General features: G+C 51.4%; 1 protein-coding gene across 16 annotated transcripts in view; it reads right to left on the bottom strand.

Annotated features, from left to right (window-relative positions):
- Positions 1–19,504, bottom strand: part of ADD1 (adducin 1) — a 78,841-nt gene that overhangs the window by 38,579 nt on the left and 20,758 nt on the right. The gene's annotated exons all lie outside the window — the stretch shown is intronic.

Raw genomic sequence — 19,504 nt, 5'->3', positions numbered from 1 at the left:
TGAAGGACACGGGTGTGAACACCATCAAGCCCTGGGACTCTGCTCAAGCAGACCCGGAATTCTGCATATCCTGAGTTCCCAGTGACCCCAGTGCTGCTTAACTCAGATCACACTTTTAACAAAGGCTTTAAAGAACAGTTTGTGGGGTCGGTGCTGTGGCATAGCGGGTAAAGCCACCTCCTGCAGGGCCAGCATCCCATATAGGAGCTGGTTTGAGTCCCAGCTGCTCCACTTCCGATCCAGCTCTCTGCTATGGCCTGGGAGAGCAGCAGAAGATGGCCCAAGTCCTTGGGCCCCTACACTCACTTGGGAGATCCAGAGGAAGCTCCTGGCTTTGGTTCAGGGCATTGTGGCCATCTGGGAAGTGAACCAGTGGATGGAAGGCCTCTCTCTCTCTCTCTCTCTCTCTCTGCTTCTGCCTCTGTGTAACTCTGCCTTTCAAATAAATAAAATGAATGTTTAAAAAAAGAACAGTTTGTTTATGCAGAAAATATTTTTATTGTGGTACCAACAGCCACAGAAATCAATTAAAAAAAATAATTTTGGAGGCCAGTGCTGTGAAGTAGTAGGTAAAGCCACTGCCTGTAGTGCAGACATTCCACATTGCCGCTGGTTCAAGATCTGGCTGCTCCACTTCTGATCCAGCTATCTGCTATGGCCTGGGAGAGCAGCAGAAGATGGCCCAAGTAGGATACATAGCATTATAATTTCTTCATTACTAAACAAGTCCCATTTTCACTAGCAGATAAGGGTGAATGGGTTCATTTTAGAGGCAACGGTGGCTGCTGCCTGGTTTCAAGAGACAGACAGAAAGAAAGAATCTCTGTAAAACGCAATAGGCAGGGCCTACTTTCCCCTTGTTACAAACTGCCAAGAAAGGGGTACAAGAGACCGCAGCAGCAGCAAGCCTTCCATTCCTCCAAGACAACACCTGTGACCTTAAACCTAAATGAAAGCCCAATAATCAAGAATAATTGTACTTTTCATACAGACTTGCACTTGGTGTTCTCAATTATGGCTTCAAGATTTTCTTTTAAAAATTTTTATTCATTTATTTGAGAGGCAGAGTCGGGGTGGGGGGTGAGAGAAAGACATACAAGAGAGCAAGCTTCTATCTACTGGTTCACTCCCCAAATACCTGCAATGGCTGGGCCAGGCCAAATCTGGGAGTGGGGAACTCCATGTAGGTCTCCAGTCACCGCAGCCATCACCACTGCCGCCCAGGGTCTGCATCAGAGCAGGCTGACAGTGGATAAAGTCTCCTCTAGACAACCTGGAAACAAAGGCCCCTGCTAGCCTCCCCCAGTCCTTCCATGAGAACCTCCCTGCCTGTTCCTTGCCAGGCTTCAGCCGTGAAGTCAGGTTAGAAAACACTGTTTCTGGGGCCAGCGCTGTGGCATAGTAGGCATCAGCTTGACACCACACCAGAGCGCCAGCCCAAGATCTGTCTCTCCCTCTCTCTGCCTGTAACTCTACCTCTCAGATTAATTAATTAATTGATTTCTTAAAATCTTAGGACTGGCATTGTAACTTCTTGCCATCTCCTCTCTGGCAGACATGGTCGCTTGTGGGTAACTATTCCAAGTGTTGTTCACATGACTTACTCTTGAATCCCTAAACTCAGAACTCTCAAACCAAAGGCTGAAAGAAGGAAGGAGGTAGCCATGACAGAAATCCTTGGAATAAGACGCCGGCTAGAGACCCCAGGGGGTCTTATCGGAGTTCTTAAATATTGTTAAGACATTTCTCAGAAAGCTGAGCAACCGTCAGAAAACGAAGAACTGCTCAACAGAAAACAGGTCAGGAGGCGCCAAGCACGCTCGTGTGGCCACCACTGGTGTCCTTGGCCACCTGGCTCTCAGCTCCACAGAGCCTTTGGAGCTGTAGACAGGAGGGCATCTTCCCGTCTCTACCGAGCCCTGACACTCCTTGTCGCCACTGGAGCAACTTTCTACTTTATCTGCAAGGTGCCAGAGACAGAAAGATACAACAGTGGGAAACAACAGACAAAACAGTCCTGGTGCCCACTTACAATGCGCCTGCAGGGGCAGGGAGAAAGAGCAGACAGGATACTGGAGGTTCAGCTGCAATCGCCCCTCCCCCAAAGCTCATGTATTGCGGTCCTAACCCCAGCATCCCCCAGTGTGAGCTTATTTGGAAACAGAGTTGTTGCAGATGTCATGAGCTAAGATGAGATCACACTGGAGCTGGGTGGGCCCTAATCCAACACAACGGATGTCCTCATGCCAAGGACGCATATGGACCCAGACACACACAGGACAGCACACGAAGATGAAGGCAGCAGTGGGGGTGATGCTCCTGCAGCCAAGGACGCCAGGGATCACCAGCGACCACCAAGAGGAAGAGGGGCCTTAAACAGTCCCCGCAGCCTCAGACGGAGCCAGCCCTGCGGACACCCTGCTTTCAGACCTCTGGCTTCCAGACCTGAGAGACGCTGCATTCTTGGTGGTGTAGCCACCCAGTCCGCAGACCATCATTACAGCAGGCAACCCGGGGAAACTGGGGAAACTCAGGAGGGCTCCCTGGGACAGATGCTTGCCAGGTGGCCTGAGGAAGGTGGCGGTGCTTGGTGGCGCAGAATTCCCCGACTGCATCCTAAGTGCAGGCACTCAGTGTTTGATAGTCGGACGGAGCTGTTCTCTCTTCTAACACTCTCAGCACCACTCACCCTCAGTACCCAATTCAAGGGGCCTGCGCTGTGGCCTAGCAAGTGAAGCTGCCACCGTCTGCAGCGCCAGCATCCCACATGGGTGCCAGTTTGAGTTCCAGCTGCTCTGCCTCCGATCCAGCTCCCTGCTGATGTGCCTGGAAAAGCAGTGGAGGATGCCCAAGTGCTTAGGCCCCTGCACCCACGTGGGAGACTCAGCTGAAGCTCCTGGCTCCTGGCTGTGTTCTGGCCCCGCCCTCGGTGTGACGGTGATTTAAGGAGTAAACCAGTATATGGAAGTTCTCTCTCCATCCCGCCTAACTCTTTCAAATATATTAATTAAAAAAAAAATCCAACTCAGATAATCCCTGCTCTGTGCAGCCAGCACGGGGCCTCCTGGGTGCTGGGACTCTATTCCCACCCCTTCCCAGCCACGTCAAGCAGGACCACGACACTCATCCACATGACTCCCCAGCACCAGTCTGTGGATCACGGAGGCACAGGGCCCCCTCGAGGCTTCGTTCTTCAAGTACAGCATGCTACCAGGGCACCCCGACTCCTCCGGGAGGAAGGGATCCGTGAGATCCATCATGAGGACATGTCAAACAGGAGGAGGAGCCCCTGCTGGAAAGACTGGCAAGATTTTCTAGACCTGGAGGAGCCAACACTGCCGGCCACACCCAGGCAGAGGGCTGGGGAGTGCAGTACAGCAGCACACACCCTGGCCAGCTCGCGGCCACAGGAGACACGGAAGCACCGGACAGTCATTACAAACTCAGAAACCTGCAGTCCTGGGAGGGGTGCAGTGCCAGGCAGGGAAAGGGGAGCCCAAATCTCTCCTGGCAGGAGGGAACCGGCATCTGGCAACTACCCCAAATAAGACAGCGCACAGCCACTCACTGCTCACAGCTCTTGCTCCCTCAGAGAAACGCCCACCTCCTGTGGCGGGCTCTTCCTGCCGGCTTCAGGCTGAGTGCGCCTGCCCTGCATGGGACCACGCAGCTCAGCGAAAGCCTTTAAGCTCTCTGATTGGATCATGTCTATTCCTGTCTCCAGATGCTGTCCTGCAGTTCAAAAGGCCCCTCTGAAAACATCCCAGGTAAAAGTACCCTTGTTTCCTTCGGGCCAAGTACTGACCTAAGGCTCATTTTTATGTGTATTAACTTGTTTTTCCCTGCAGATCTAGGTACAAAGCAGGGGTTGCTAGTTCTGAGCCCAGGCTGCCTGGCTCCACGGTCCGGCTCTCTGCCACCCTGCACACCACCTCCCACCATCAGCTGTCTGGGAGCAGCACAAATAGGAAAAGTAAAAATGAAAAAGCAACCCAGAACTAGCAACGCACCGCAGCCTCATCTCCCACACGTCCACCTTGCTTCTCGGGGACTCGCTCCCTTGGGGATTCTCTGGCTCCCTTTCCCCTTCCTGAGGAACACTGTTAACAGCGCCCAGCCAGTCCCCACGCAGCTACAGAGCAGTCTTCCCTTTAGCTGCAGGAGGCATCGATCCTGTGGCGCATTACCACGTGTGTTCCGGTCCTTGCTCAAGGCTGACCAGGCAGCAGCAGAGAAGCTGAAGCCAGGGCTAGGCCTGGAGACGGCATCGCGACTGCCTCTCAGGCAGGCCTCTTCAGCACCAGGGGCACCTCCAGGGACCGCAGCAGGCTCCCTGCCACCACTGTAAAGCCTCACCACACGAGACTCCTCCCTGGAAAGTAAAACGTCTCCAGCGCAAGGGTCCAAGAGGCTGACCAGTACCTGAATTCGGTAAGTGCCAGTGTTTCCACATTCGTGGGTCAACACGCCTACAAGATTTCTCTATTTGCAGATGAAAAACTAACTCTGGTTGTTACGTTTCAAAGGCCTCACAGTATATAAGCAGCCAACTCAGCACCTGAACCCAAGCCTACTCATTCCAACGGCAGGATCACCTAGTTTCCTGCATACAGGAAATCAGAACACGAACACACCGGGCTCCAGCACTCTTCCCAACACTGAGCATATCAACAGGCACCACTGAAGATCTGCTGGGGCTTCTGCCTGCCACGCCAGCATTCTATATGCGCACCAGCTCAAGTCCCAGCTGCTCCACTCTGGCCCAGCTCCCTGCCAATGCAGGGAAAGTAGCAGAGGGTGTTCCAAGTCCTTGGGCCCTGCACCCACGTGGGAGACCCAGAAGAAGCTCCTGGCATCGGTCAGGCCCAGCCCTGGCCACGGTGGCCATTTGGGGAGTGACCCAGCAGATGGAAGCTCTCATGCACATGCACTCTCCCCCCGCCACCCCTCCCCATAACTGTGCCTTTCAAATACATTTTTTTAATCTTTTTTTAAAAAAAGATTTATTCATTTATTTGAAAGGCAGAGCTACAGAGAGGCAGAGGCAGAGGCAGAGAGACAGGGAGACAGCGAGACAGGGAGACAGGGAGAGAGAGAGAGAGAGAGAGAGGTCTTCTATCCACTGGTTCACTCCCCAAATGGCCGCCAACAGCAAGAACTGAGCCAATCCGAAGCCAGGGGCTTGGAACTTCTTCCGGGTCTCCCACGTGGGTGCAGGGGCCCAAGGACTTGGGCCATCTTCCACTGCTTTCCCAGGCCACAGCAGAGAGCTGGATCGGAAGTGGAGCAGCCGGGACTCAAACTGGTACCCACATGGGATGCAGCACTGCAGTCAGCGGCTTTACCCACTGCAACACAGCACTGGCCCCAGTAAAATCTTAAAAAAAAAATCTGTTACATAAGCAAATGGGAGAGGGCCATAAAACCACTCTGTGTTACATTTCTTACAAAATCTTTCAACAGAAGCGACTCCACTTGAAATTCAGTACCTGCAGGTGCCCTGTGAGCACACGTCAATCAGGAAACTGACAAGCACCATCAAGAAGAAAGCTCATCACGCAGGTCACAGTGAAGACTTCAGGAGTGGACAGCACTGCGGCTGTGCCTGGGCTCCACCCACGTGGGAGACCTGCAAGAAGCTCCTGCTTTGGCTTGACCCTGTCCCGGCCATCGAAGCCATCTGGGAAATGAACCAGAGGATAGAAGATAATTCTCTCTCTCTCTCTCTCTCTCTCTCTCTCTAATTCTGACTTACAAATAAATGAAACAAATCTTTAAAAAAAAAAAACAGATTCCAGGAAGAGAATCTTGGAGAGGTAAGTTTTAAAAATTTTATCTTAGATTCACTTTATGTGAAAGGCAGAGAGAGAGAGACACAAAAAGACAGAGAGGTCTTCCATCCACTGTCTCACCCACTAAATGCTTGCAACAGCTATGGCTGGGCCAGGCCAAAACCAGGAGCTTGTAACTCCATCCAGGCATCCCACGTGGGTAGCAGGGACCCAGGTACTTGAGCCATCATTTGCTGCTTCCCAGGTGTGCAGTGGCAGGAAGCTGGATTGGAAACGGAGGAGCCAGGACTCGAACCAGGCACACCAATATGACATGCAGGAGTCCTAGGCTGGTCTCTTGACCACTGAGTAGGACAACTGCCCCCAGAAGAGGCAGTTCTATACACTACTAGCACGGCAGTAGAGGGCTCCGCTGTCACACCCCCGCTGAGCAGTGTGCCCTGAACAGCGGCAGGGAGGAGGCGCAGCACACAGCTTCATCCTCTACAGGGCCATGCATCCTCATTTTACTCTGCTGTCTGCCCTCTGCCCTTCAATCACTACAGCATTTTTATTGTTAACTATATTTTTGCTGAAGTTGCAAAGTGCCTAAAAAGTTACTGTTCACTGAAAAAACTTTTCCTGAATTTTATTTCATGAGGATAGTTTGCTAAGTAATGGTTTCAGTGGGATTTTTACTTATTGTCTGTGGGAGGGGATGAGAAAATTGGCAGGCTGGTGGGTAAAGATTAAAACACTGACCACAACAAGCAGGCAGGGCTGTTTGTTTTCCAGAATTTGACGGTCAGCAACTAAACGTCCCTAGCTGCGAAGTAACTGCTTCCTGTGGGACGGCACAGCCAGCAGACCTACTGAGTCAGGAACAACACAGCGCTGAGTGTGCTAGGAAAACACTGATATTCTGTGCACAGAAAGCTGAAATGTGAGCTACTTCATTACTTCTGAAACTCCGAAGGTAGTGCCAAGCTTTCCTTTTGAGAGTTAGGCAGGAAGCATTTTTAAAAATCACCAAATAAAGCTAAGTAAGATTCTGCCAAAGACATGCTCCCTGAAAAGTAGTATGTCAGCAGATACAGATTTAATTCCTCTCCCTCTGCCTCCCTCCTTCCCTCTCTCTCCCTCCCTCTTTTTCTGTAATTCTTTCAAGCAAATATTTAATAAATCTATGAAATGAATAAGTAAATAAATTGCCAAGTCTCAAGCATTGTGTTTTAGCTGCACAAGACAAGCTAAGGCATAGAGGAGCCAGCACTGTGGCTCAGTGGGTTAAAGCCCTGGCCTAAAGCGCCGGCATCCCAAAAGGGCACCGGTTCTAGTCCCAGCTGCTCCTCTTCCGATCCAGCTCTCTGCTATGGCCTGGGAAAGCAGTGGAAGATGACCCAAGTCCTTGTCCCCTGCACTCATGTGGGAGACCTGGAAGAAGCTCCTGGCTTCTAGCTTTGGATCAGCACAGCTCCAGCCGTTGTGGCAAACTGGGGAGTGAACCAGCGGATAGAAGACCTCTCTTATCTCTACCTCTCTCTGTAACTCTTTCAAATAAATAAAACAAATCTTAAAAAAAAAAAAAAAAAGGCTAAGACGTAGATCAAGTCCAACCCCTTCATTTTAAAAAGAGGTCAACAAAGGCTCAGAGAAAGAGAGACCAGGGTAACACTAGCAGAGAGCAGCAGCAGGCCTGGCTCAAATGTGCATGTGGCATCCCCCAAGTCCAGACCCTGGACTAGGCACGCAGCTTCTCTCTGGGACACACACTCCTTGTCTATGAAGCCAGCATAGCAATGGCAGGCTTGAAGGGCACTGTGGGAATCAGAAAAGCTGTCTGCAGAGCGTTCAGCAGGGTGGGGCAGACAGTGGCTAAGACTTGTGGACAAAGCTATATTTCGGGATCCTGGCTTCCAGGCCTTGGATTTCCTCAGCAAACTGCTTCTGGCTCACATGACTTTCACACAAATAACAGGAAACATCTGACCCTGTAAAAACTACAGTTGATTTCAAAAATACATTAAATATTTCTTCTCATATATATAGTTTTTGTGATCACATCACTTTTTTATATTAACAGCCAATCTTTTTAAAGATTTATTTATTTATTTATTTGAAAGGCAGAGTTGAGAGAGAGATCAATCTTCCATTTGCTGGTTCTCTCCCTAAATGGCCAAAATAACCAGGGCTGGACCAGGTTAAAGCCAAAAGCCTGGCACTCCATCCAGGTCCCCCGTGGTGAACGTTCAGGGCCCAGGCACCCAGGCCACCCTCCACTGCTTTCCCAGGTCATAGCAGGGAAATCAGATGGGCTCGAGTAGAGCACCCGGGACTCAACCAACGCCCTTGTCGGTGCCAGCACTGTGGGTGGCAGCTTTACCAGCTACTCCACATCACAAGCCCCACCAAATAATTTCTGAAGTCTTCAAAAACTCCAAATGATATCTGAAAGGGACAATCAATGAATGTTAAGCCGCAAATGGGGAAAAAAATAGACAAAAGAAGACTATGATTCCAAGTGCATCTGTAGTGGTTTTGTTTCACCACAGTGATGTCATTTCAACAATATGGCTGCTGAGGGCAAGAGAGAACCCCAACTCCAGAAGGCTCTGCACGTGAGCCTCAAGAGCCCGCAGCCCCAAGGCACTGTCCAGTTGCGACTGAAGCACAGAAAAGGCAGCTGTCGCACTGTCACTGGGTGGGCACTCATTCAGCTGTGTCAAGCACCTACCAAGCACCAACCAGCAGGTGTCGAGATGCCTGGGAGGCATCAGTGAGCCAAACAGGGAACCCACCTTCTGGTACAGGGGGCCAGGCAGTACGTGCGAGTAGTAAATGAATTCCATGTGTGGTAGAAGGTGACCGCTGAGTGAAGACTCCCAGACCCTCAGGTGGTGCGGCTGTGAGGCCAGGTGACACTCACACACCCAGGACGGGGCCAGGCAAGGTTGATAAATAAGCAAAGTTACACAGAGGTAAAGAAACGAGGTAAGCCTCTGCTCCATCTTAGAGAAAACTAATGCCAGGGATCGGACTAAATTCACAGCTCCTGGGCTGGTGTTTGGCCTGGCAACCGGACGCTGGCCAGGACGCCTGCGTGCCCTGCCTGAACAACTGGGCTCTGTATCTGCACTGGCAGCTCCTGACTCCAGGGCTCTCCATATGCAGACCCGGGCAGGCAGCAGTGAAGGCTGAGTGCCCAGCTGCCAGTGTGGGTCCCACTTGGGGTCACTGCAGGCACTGGGAAGAGTGAGCAGACAAATGGGAGCCCCTTCTCTGTTTCTCTGTGTGAGTGTCTCCCACAAATACTAAACAAAAGAACTCACAGCTCAGAAACCCCTAGGCTGAACCTCGGAGCCCAAGCTCAGTAGAAGCTAGTTTCCATTTCTCTAACCACGTTCATCTCACCCGCTCTCAGCAGCACCTGGCACGGCCACTCCCTCCTACAGGAAATGCCAGTCTGGTTCCCTCCTCTCTCTACAGCTGCTCCGGGAGCCTCCTGTGTGGCCCTTCCTCTCTGTCCTACGTTAGGACCCTCAGTGCCACAAGCAGCTGCTTCTCTCCAGCTCTTCTGCTATCAGGCCCACCCACGCCCACTCTTGCATACCACGTCTCCAGTGATTCCCACCCCGGCCCCACCCGAGAGTCACCAGGACAGCTTTACAAAATGGATTTTTTTTTTTTTTTTAAAGAGAGACAGAGAGATCAATCTTCAAACCACTGGTTACCTCACCAAATGGCAGCAACAGTCAGGGCTAGGCCAGGCCAAAGCCAGGAGCCCAGCACTTCTTCCAGGTCTCCCATGCGGGTGCAGGGGACCAAGGACTTAGGCTATCCTCCACTGCTTTCCCATGCACACTAGCAGGGAGCTGGATCAGAAGTGGAGCAGCCAGGTCTCGAATCAGCACCCTTATGGGATGCTGGTGTCACAGGTAGAGGCTTAACCTACTAAGCCGAAACACCGGCCCCTACAAAATGAACTAGAACCAAGCCCACACCAGTGGAACCCAGGCCTCTAAGATTGAAGCCTGCAGGCTGGCGCTGTGGTGTAGCAGGTAAAGCCACTGCCTGCAGTGCTGGCATCCCATATGGGCACCGGTTCAAGACCTGGCTGCTCCACTTCCAATCCAGCTCTCTGCCGTGGCCTGGGAAAGCAGTGGAAGATGGCCCAAGTGCTTGGGCCCCTGCACCTGTGTGGGAGACCCAGAAGAAGCTCCTGGCTCCTGGCTTCGGATGGGCACAGCTCTCCAACCACTGCAGCCAACTGGGGAGTGAACCAGCAAAAGGAGTGGAGCTTGGACATCAGCATTTTTAAAGCTCTCCAGGGGACTGGAATCTTACACAGCAGACAGGACGCTGTCCATAGTGCACCTGGGCCCTTGCTCTGCTTCCAAGTCCAGCTTCCCACTAAAATACACCCTAGGAGGCAACAGAAGATAATTCAAGGATTTGGGTCCCTGCCACCCAAGTGGGAGACTCAAATGGGGTTCCTGGCTCCAGACTTCAATCTGGCCAGTCCTGGCTGTTGTGGGCATTTATGGAGTAAACAAGTCAACAGGTGAGCCTTCTGCCTCTGTCTGGCTTTCAAATAAAAAGGAAAAAAAAAATCTGTTTAAGCTCTCCAGGTAAGCCAAATGTGCAGTCCCAGTTACACTATAAGACCCCAAATGTTTACCTCCAGCCCTAAACTCCAATGAGTTCATACCTGTACGTCCAAATGCCAGTAAAACATGTTCAAATGCTTAAAGTCCACAGAAACCTAACTTATACAAAGCATGACTCTTTTTTTTTTAAAGATTTTATTTATTTATTTGAGAGATAGAGTTACAGACAGTGAGAGGGAGAGACAGAGAGAAAGGTCTTCCATTTGCTGATTCACTCCCCAAATGGCTGCAGTGGCCGGAGCTGGGCCGATCTGAAGCCAGGAGCCAGGAGCTTCTTTCGGGTCTCGCACGTGGGTGCAGGGTCCCAAGGACTTGGGCCATCTTCTACTGCTTTCCCAGGCCACAGCAGAGAGCTGGATTGGAAGTGGAGCACCGGCCTCAAAGCACAATTCTTAATCTCCACCAGTCTCGTCTCCCTGCTTCAACTGAAAATCAGTTAATTCATGGAAAATGCTTAGAATACATTTCTGACACACAGGAAGCTTTGGAGTACTGGCTCTGAGTATCAGTATCACAGAGTTAGTGTGTTCTGATGTAGCCCCCACAAGGCAAGAAACTTCCGTCTTAGGAGAGCACATAGACACACTCAAGGACAAATGCACTTCTAGCCTCAGATTCTGGACTAACAACGTGAATATGATTCCAAATCTCAATTTCGAGACACTGTAAGGAAAGCTTCCACTTCGCTTCATTCAATCGCAACTGACGTAGAACTAAGGAGACTCTGGGGATTTGGTGAAAATTAAATACACTCCAAAATTCAGTTCATCACTCACGAGGACATTCCAGACTACAAACGAACAATCTGCAAATCAAACTGGGTTTTGTGCCCTGAGTTAACTGAGTTTCATGTTTCCAAGAATTACGTCAATTCCCAGAGTTGAGACACAAAACAAAAGCAGTTGTATCTGCCTCTAGCTCAAGTATTCCTAACTCCCAGAAGTAGAGAAGTAAGAAGGCAAGAGAAAGAGGCTTCTATGGGGCTGGCACTGTGGCACAGCAGGCAAAGCCACTGCCTGCGATGCCAGCATCCCATACAGGAACCAGTTCAAGTCCCAGTTGCTCCACTTACAATCCAGCTCCTTGCTGATGTGCCCGGCCGGGGAAAGCAGATGGCCAGAGTGCCTGGGCCCCTGAACCCACGTGGGAGACCTGGACGAAGCTCCTGGCATCAGCCTGGTCCAGCCCCACATGCTGCAGTCATTCGGGGAGTAAACCAGCGGATGGAAGATATCTCTGTCCTCACCTCTCTAACTCTGGCTTTCAAATATCCATTTCAGGGGCTGGTGCTGTGGCACAGCGGGTAAAGCCACTGCCTGCAGTGCCGGTATCCCATATGGGCGCCGGTTCAAGTCCCAGCTGCTCCACTCACAAAATGCAGCTCTCTGCTATGGCCTGGGAAAGCATGGCCCAAGTCCTTGGGCCCCTGCATCCACATGCGAGACCTGGAGGAAGCTCCTGGCTTCGGCTAGGCCCAGTTCCAGCTGTTGCAGCCAACTGGGGAGTGAACCAGCAGATGGAAGACCTCTCTCTCTCTCTCTCTCTCTCTGTAACTCTGATTTTCAAGTAAATAAATAAATCCTAAAAAAAATCAATTTTAAAAGAACGAAAGGGGGGGGGAGCCCTTCCGACCTCAGAGAAGTTACAAGCAAGCATGTGTGGTTCTCCAGTGAAGCCCACAACAACGGCTGGAAGCCCCAGCTGAAGCAGGAGTCGCAGCTTGAGCAGACACCTGGGATAGAAAATTCCACGCAGATCTGACAGAAGAAACCCCTGTAAACTGAGACGCAGCGGAGGAACTAACAGCACCAGCCTAGGTGGAGACCATCTCCCCCAGAAACAACAGCAGGACCAAGGACAAAGTCGACAGTCACTAAGACAGTAGGCTGGAAATGAATTTCACCGCAAAAGTGATCTTACGAATAATACCAGGACGTGGCCAACGACTGAGGCTGTGCAAGCAGCAGTGGAAGAATGGTGCTTGAGCAGGGAGCAAGCAAGGGCACACGGTGCAGCCCTGCACCTGCGGAGGCCGCTCCTGACACTCTCCAACCCTCTGCCCCCTCGGCTCTGCTGCCTGGAATAGGAGCGTGCTGTTTGCTCTGACAGCCCTGTTCCCCACCAGTATCAGACTGGAGCCAGTCTCCTGAGGGGTGGTCAGTGAGTGGGAAGAGGGTGTGAGTGTGAACCACCTTAGCCCCAGAACTGCCGCAAGGGATGGTATGTGATAGATGGGAGGGCTAGGGAGTCGCCCAGTTCCAACCCCAGCCCCAGCACTAACACCATGTCCTCAGCCGTCTCTACCTGTATTTCAGGGTTTTTCCTCAGTAGAGGGAACGATAACTCTCCCCATCTTGTAAGATTTGAGGATTGAACACGATGTTCTGGGTACGACATCTATTCTTATTACTGGATTAGCAACCAAGTCCTGTTAGCATCATCATGACAGCAGATGCCTTGGTCAGGCAAGGCCACCATTCTTGTCTGGCTCATCAGGGCAGCTCCGGACTTTGACAGCTCTGCTCCCAGCCCCAGCTTAGTGCATCCTGGAGGCAGCAGGTAATGCTCAGGTACTTGGTCCTTGAACTGAATCTGAGAGACCCAGACCGAGTTCCCAGCTCCCAGCTTTGGCCTGGCCCAGCCCTAGCTGTCGTGGGCATTTAGGGAGTGAACCAGCAGATAAAAATTCTTACTCTGTCTTTATTTTTTTAAGATTTATTTATTTATTTGAAAGCCAGAGTTACACAGAGCAAGGAGAGGCAGAGAGAGAGAGAGGGAGGGAGAGAGAGAGGTCTTCCATCCGCTGGTTCACTCCCCAATTGGCCGCAACAGCCAGAGCTGCGCCGACCCGAAGCCGGGAGCCAGGCAGGATCCTCTTCCTGTCTCCCCATGTGGGTGCAGGGGACCAAGGACTTGGGCCATCTTCCACTGTTTTCCCAGGCCATAGCAGAGAGCTGGTTTGGAAGTGCAGCAGCCGGGTCTGGGTCTCTAAGCCCTGTCTTTGTCTTTCAAATAAAAATTTAAAAATAAATGAAGGGCCTGCACTGTGGCACAGTGGGTAAAGCCACCACCTGCAGCACCGCACCGGCATCCCATATGGGTGCTGGTTCCAGTCCTGGCTGCTCCACTTCTGATCCAGCTCTCTGCTATGGCCTGGGAAAGCAATAGAAGGTGGCTCCAGTCCTTGGGGCCCTGCACACGTGTGGGAGACCCGGAAGAAGCTCCTGGCTTTAGGCTTTGGATCGGCACAGCTCCGGCCATTGAGGCCAATGGGGAATGAACCAGTGGATGGAAGACCTCTCTCTCTCTCTCTCTCTCTCTCTCTCTGCCTCTCCTTCTCTCCGTGTGTAACTCTTTTGAGTAAATAAATATTTAGCAAAAATAAAATAAATGAAATAAAAACTATCTAACATCTACATATGTATAAATGTTTTAAATAACTTTAAAATTATAAAGATACCGATTAAAATTTTAGAAATGAAATATTTTCAGTTCAAGAGAAAAAACAGCTTGAAGGCAAGGAGCAGGAAAGATTCATATTCTGCAAACCACTAGAGACTGATTTTATCCAGACGCTCTGAACAGCAGTTATGTCACTGGGATTCTGGAAGGAACTATGTGAGGGGAAATGGTGGGGGTTGTCTGCAAAGGAGGAGTTTGGTTTTTTGTAAGATTTATTTTATTTGAAAGTTGGAATTACAGACAAGAAGAGACAGAGACAACTCTTCCATCCATGGTTTTACTCCCCAGATGGCCAGAATAGGCTAGGCCAGGTTGAGTCCAGGAGCCAGAGGGTTCTTCCCAGTCTCCCATGAGGGAGGCACTGGCCATCTTCCACTGCTTCTCCTAGGCCATTAGCCGGGAGATGGGTTGTAAGCAGATTGTAAGCTAGACTGTAAGCAACTGGGACACAAGTCGGCACCCATACGGGATGCTAACATCAAAGGTGGTGGCATTACCAGCTGGGCCACAACATCAGCCCCAGGGAAGACTCGTTGAGCCAGTGAGGCTGAGCAGTCACTTCAAGGGAGAAAAGAAGGGCCGGTGCTGTGGTGCAGCAGGTTAGGCCACAGCCTCAACACTGGCATCCCATCTGAACACCAGTTTCAGCTGCTCCAGTGCTGATCCAGCTCCCTGCTCATGCACCTGGAAAAGCAGCAGACGGTGGCTCAAGTATCTGGGTCCCTGCCATCCACACGGGAGACCCAGACGAAGTGTGGCTTTAGCCTGGCCCAGTCCCAGCCCCTGAGGCCATTTGGGGGAGTGAACCAACAGATGGAAGATCCTAATCTCTTTCCCTTCTCCACCCTCCCTTTCTCCCTTTCTCTAACTCTACCTCTGAGACAGAGAGAGCTCTTCCACTTGCTGGTTCACTCCCCCAGATGGCTGCAACGGCCAGTGCTGGGCCAGGCTGAAGCCAGGAGCTTCTTCCAGCTCTCTCATGTGGGTAGCAGGGCCCAAGCACTTAGGCCATCTTCTGCTGCTTTTTCCAGGCCATTAGCAGGGAGCTGTATTGTATGTGGAGCAGCCAGGACACAAACTAGTGCCTAAGTGGACTGCCGGCATTGCAGATAGTGGCTTCACCTGCTAAGCCACAATGCTAGCGCCTAAAAAAAAATCTTTAAAAAAAAAAAAAAAGATTTTATGTATTTGAGAGGTAGAGTTAGAGACACAGAGAGGGAGAGACAGAAAGAAATGTTTTCCATCGCTGGTTCACTCCCTAAATGGCTGCAACTGCCAGAGCTGAGCCGATACAGAGCCAGGAGCTTCTTCCAGGTCTCCCACACAGGTGCAGGGGCCCAAGCACTCGGGCCATCTTCTACTGCTTTCCCAGGCCATAGCAGAGAGCTGGGTCAGAAGAGGAGCAGCTGGGACTAGAACCGGAGTCTGTCGCTCCCCCTCTTCGTGGAGGAACGACACAGGACCCTGCGCTGTTCTTTCGTCTGCTCGGCCCTCCCCGGGTTTGCTGCTGGTTCTTCCCGGGTTGGCTACTATCCCTTCCACCTCCGTGGAAGGGCAGTTCCCCCTGGCCACATTCCCCACTTCCGCAGGGGAGCGGCACACCGCCGGCCGGCTCTCTCGGGGGCTGCACAGGTGTTCCTTCAGCTAGATGTTCCCCATAGATGTTCCCTTAGATGTTCCTCTTAGATGTTCCTGGTGCATGCCGTCTCTCTCCTCCTTTATAGTCCTCTTCCGCCAATCCTAACTCGGCTGCCCACACACCGAGTATGCTGCTCTTCTCCAATCAGGAGCAGGTCCTGCAGCTTGTCAAGTTGGTGAGAGGCAGCTGGGTAGAAGCTGTTGCCTCCTCTCCCAGCGCCATATTGTGGGAGAGCAGATGCATAGAATAAGTCTTAATTCCAGTAACTCAGTCCAGTCCGAGTTGCTCCCAGTTGCTCCCCACAGATCCCCCTTTCTTTTTATTTTTGGTGTTGATACGCGCCTGTCTTCGGTGCCCCACGGCACACACTCTGCTCTGCTTGCTAGAGTTGCCCACAGGTTCTTACAAGTCCTATCAATCAGGCAAACCGAATCCGGGTCCTCTCTTCGCCATGTTGTGAGGAAGGTTTTAGGCGCTGATGCGTGCCTGTGTTCGGTGCCCTGCAGCGCATGCTCTGCTCTGCCTGCAGGTGCTTACAAGCCCTAGCAATCAGGCAAACCGAATCCAAGCCTTCTCATTGCCGTATTGTGGGGAGACTTATTGGTGTTGATAACGTGCCTGTCTTCGGTGACCTGCAGCTCATACTCTGGTCGAGCTGCCTGCTGATGCTTACCGCCTTACTAATCAGGCAGACCGAATCCAAGCTCTCTCATTGCCATGTTGTGGGGAGGCCTTTCTATTTCTCTATTTCTCTATCTCCGGGCATTCCTATCTCTCCTATTTTACTTCTATCTACCAGCATTCCTATTTCTCTCATTTTACTTCTAAACTTCTGTTTCTCTTATCCCTGCAGCTTCCCGGCGCCCGCCCCGAGGCTGCTTCTCGGCGGCTTCCTGGCTCTGAGCCGCTTCAGCCAGCTTCTCTCATCTGCGCGGCTTCCCGGCTTCGCGCCCGCACCACGGCCTCGCACCAGCCCAGCGTTCCCTATCTACTTGTGCCCCGCATGCTCTCTCTGCGCGCGGCAGCCTCCGCGAGTCACACAGCCCCAGCTCACGTTTCCGCCACTAGCATTCAATCCAAGTTCCCCGGACTAACCTGGCGAATTCCAACCTGGCGGCCCAAGTCTCGGCCTCTGGTTCCAGATCTTCGCCTCTTGCTCCCCGGGCTGACTTGAAGAATTCCAAGATGGCTTCTGTCTCCGCCTCGGCCTGCACTCATGGCTTCATCCTCCCTAACATTTTTCTCTACCCGGTATGTTTCCCTAAGTTTTCTTCCAACAATATTTCTCCCTCATTTCTCCTGGCCTCTCCCCACAGTCCGTATCCAAGTCTAAGTTTCTTATAGGTTTCACTTTCACTTTCAACCTGCAGTCCGTATCTGAGTCTAAGTTTCTTCTTGCTTTCACTTTAAATCCTAACTTCTTTCCCACAGTCCGTATCCAAGTCTATGCCTAGGCTTTCAATAGCTTCTTCTGGCACCTTTCTCGTCCGGCTTTCCCTAGGCTGTCTGCTAGTCTCTCTCTCCAATATTTTCCACTTCTTCCCGTTTCTTCCCTCCTAAGTTTCCTATCCGTCCTAGGTTTCCTATCCGAGTCACGGCACCATTATGTCGCTCCCCCTCTTCGTGGAGGAACGACACAGGACCCTGCGCTGTTCTTTCGTCTGCTCGGCCCTCCCCGGGTTTGCTGCTGGTTCTTCCCGGGTTGGCTACTATCCCTTCCACCTCCGTGGAAGGGCAGTTCCCCCTGGCCACATTCCCCACTTCCGCAGGGGAGCGGCACACCGCCGGCCGGCTCTCTCGGGGGCTGCACAGGTGTTCCTTCAGCTAGATGTTCCCCATAGATGTTCCCTTAGATGTTCCTCTTAGATGTTCCTGGTGCATGCCGTCTCTCTCCTCCTTTATAGTCCTCTTCCGCCAATCCTAACTCGGCTGCCCACACACCGAGTATGCTGCTCTCCTCCAATCAGGAGCAGGTCCTGCAGCTTGTCAAGTTGGTGAGAGGCAGCTGGGTAGAAGCTGTTGCCTCCTCTCCCAGCGCCATATTGTGGGAGAGCAGATGCATAGAATAAGTCTTAATTCCAGTAACTCAGTCCAGTCCGAGTTGCTCCCAGTTGCTCCCCACAGAGTCCATAGGGATGCCGGTGCCGCAGGCAGAAGCCTAGCCCACTGTGCCACAGCACCAGCCCCATCTTGTTTGTTTGTTTGAAGCAAGAGTACTTTATCCCTTCCGCTCTATCATTTAATAATTAGCAAAGTAGCACTAGATTTTTCTTTATAACTTTGTAAAGAAATTTTTCTTTGAAAGAGAGACACAGAAAGAGACGGAGAAAGACCTTCCATGTGTTGGTATACTCCCCAAATACCGGCAACAGCCAAGGCTGAGGCAGGCTGAAGCTGTGAGCCGGGAAATCCATCGGGATCTCAGAGTGGGTGGCAGGGACCCAAGTACTTGTACTATTATCTGTTGCCTCCCAGGGGCATTCGCAGGAAGATGGTTTGGACGCTGCATGGTCAGGCCTCAAACCAGCACTCCAGACCCAGATTCGGGCATTTCGAGCAGTGTCTCAACCAGCCAGCATGCAACCTGCCTGCCCCTGAGCTCTTCTTCTGTGTGAACAGCACAGAATGGCATCAGAGGTCTCCCGTCTGCTGCTTCACTCCCCAGATGCTCACAACTGCGGGGGCTGGGCCAGGCTGAACCTTCAGCCAGGAACTCACCCTGAGTCTCCCACGTGGGTGGCAGGAACCCAACTGCTGAGCCGTCACCTGCTGCTTCCCAGGGCGCACGCACATGAGCAGGGCCCAGACTGGAACTCCAGATGCTCCGACATGGGACCTGGGCTTCCCAAGTGGCATCTCAATCATTAAGCCGGAAGTATCCCCCCTTTAACCTGAACTTAACCTGGCTTTGAAGTGAGCGAACAGGTCATCCTCTCCCAAGGATACGCGTACAGCATCCCTAGGGAAATCTTGCAGCCTGCCCTCCTTCAAGTCATACTGGCAGAAAGGAAGCATCTGGTCAGACATTCTGCCTCAAAAGAGAACGCATTTGAGTAAGAACTCTGGTAACCTCAGGAAAGCAATTCTGTTGAGGTCCCCAGAGCACAACATACTTCAAACCTTGTCCACACAACAGCTCAGAACACTTCTGAAAAACTACAGTGTATTCTAACAAGCCAATAAACATACAAAGCACTCAAATAATCGTAAAACGCCAAATAAAATAAAGACCCCAGAAAGCGTGATCCCTTTTGAAAACCTAGCTCCAAGGACAGCCCAAAGAACGGTTACCTGCTGAAAAGCTAAGCCTGGTCAGAAAGGAGAACTCGCAGTAAAGGGAATTTTGGCTTCCTTTTTGGCTCACACGCTGTAAAGAAGGCAAAGGCAACACTCGAATTTCTCTGTGTTGATAGACTGGACATATCTGACTGATTTGGTATCTCTCTGACCAGTCAGAAGTGAGGACGAGGGGCCGGCGCTGTGGCTCAGCGGCTTAACGCCCTGGCCTGAAGTGCCGGCATCCCATATGGGCGCCAGTTCTAGTCCCAGCTGCTCCTCTTCCAATCCAGCTCTCTGCTATGGCCTGGGATAGCAGTAGAAGATGGCCCAAGTCCTTGGGCCCCTGCACTCACGTGGGAGACCCAGAAGAGGTTCCTGGCTCTTGGCTTCGGATTGGCATAGTTCCAACCGTTGCGGTCAACTGGGGAGTGAACCAGCGGACGGAAGACCTCTCTCTCTCTGCCTCTCCTTTCTCTGTGTAACTCTGACTTTCAAATAAATAAATAAATAAATCTTAAAAAAAAAAAAAAAAAAAGAAGTGAGGACGAATTCGTTCACAATTTGTTTGCACCAGAAGCTTCTGATTTGGTCTGTTCATTTCCTTTGTCTTCTGTTGAGATCTTGATATATTTATTCCTATAAATTTGACCTTTTATAATTGATATCAGACTTATTAATAATTTTCA

The sequence above is a fragment of the Oryctolagus cuniculus genome, chromosome 2 (genome assembly GCF_051225735.1).
Source record: "Oryctolagus cuniculus isolate XC-2025 breed Fujian yellow rabbit chromosome 2, ASM5122573v1, whole genome shotgun sequence".
Lineage (NCBI taxonomy): Eukaryota > Metazoa > Chordata > Mammalia > Lagomorpha > Leporidae > Oryctolagus > Oryctolagus cuniculus.
The sequence above is the reverse complement of the archived record's forward strand: the minus strand, read 5'-3'. Positions and strand labels throughout refer to the sequence as shown.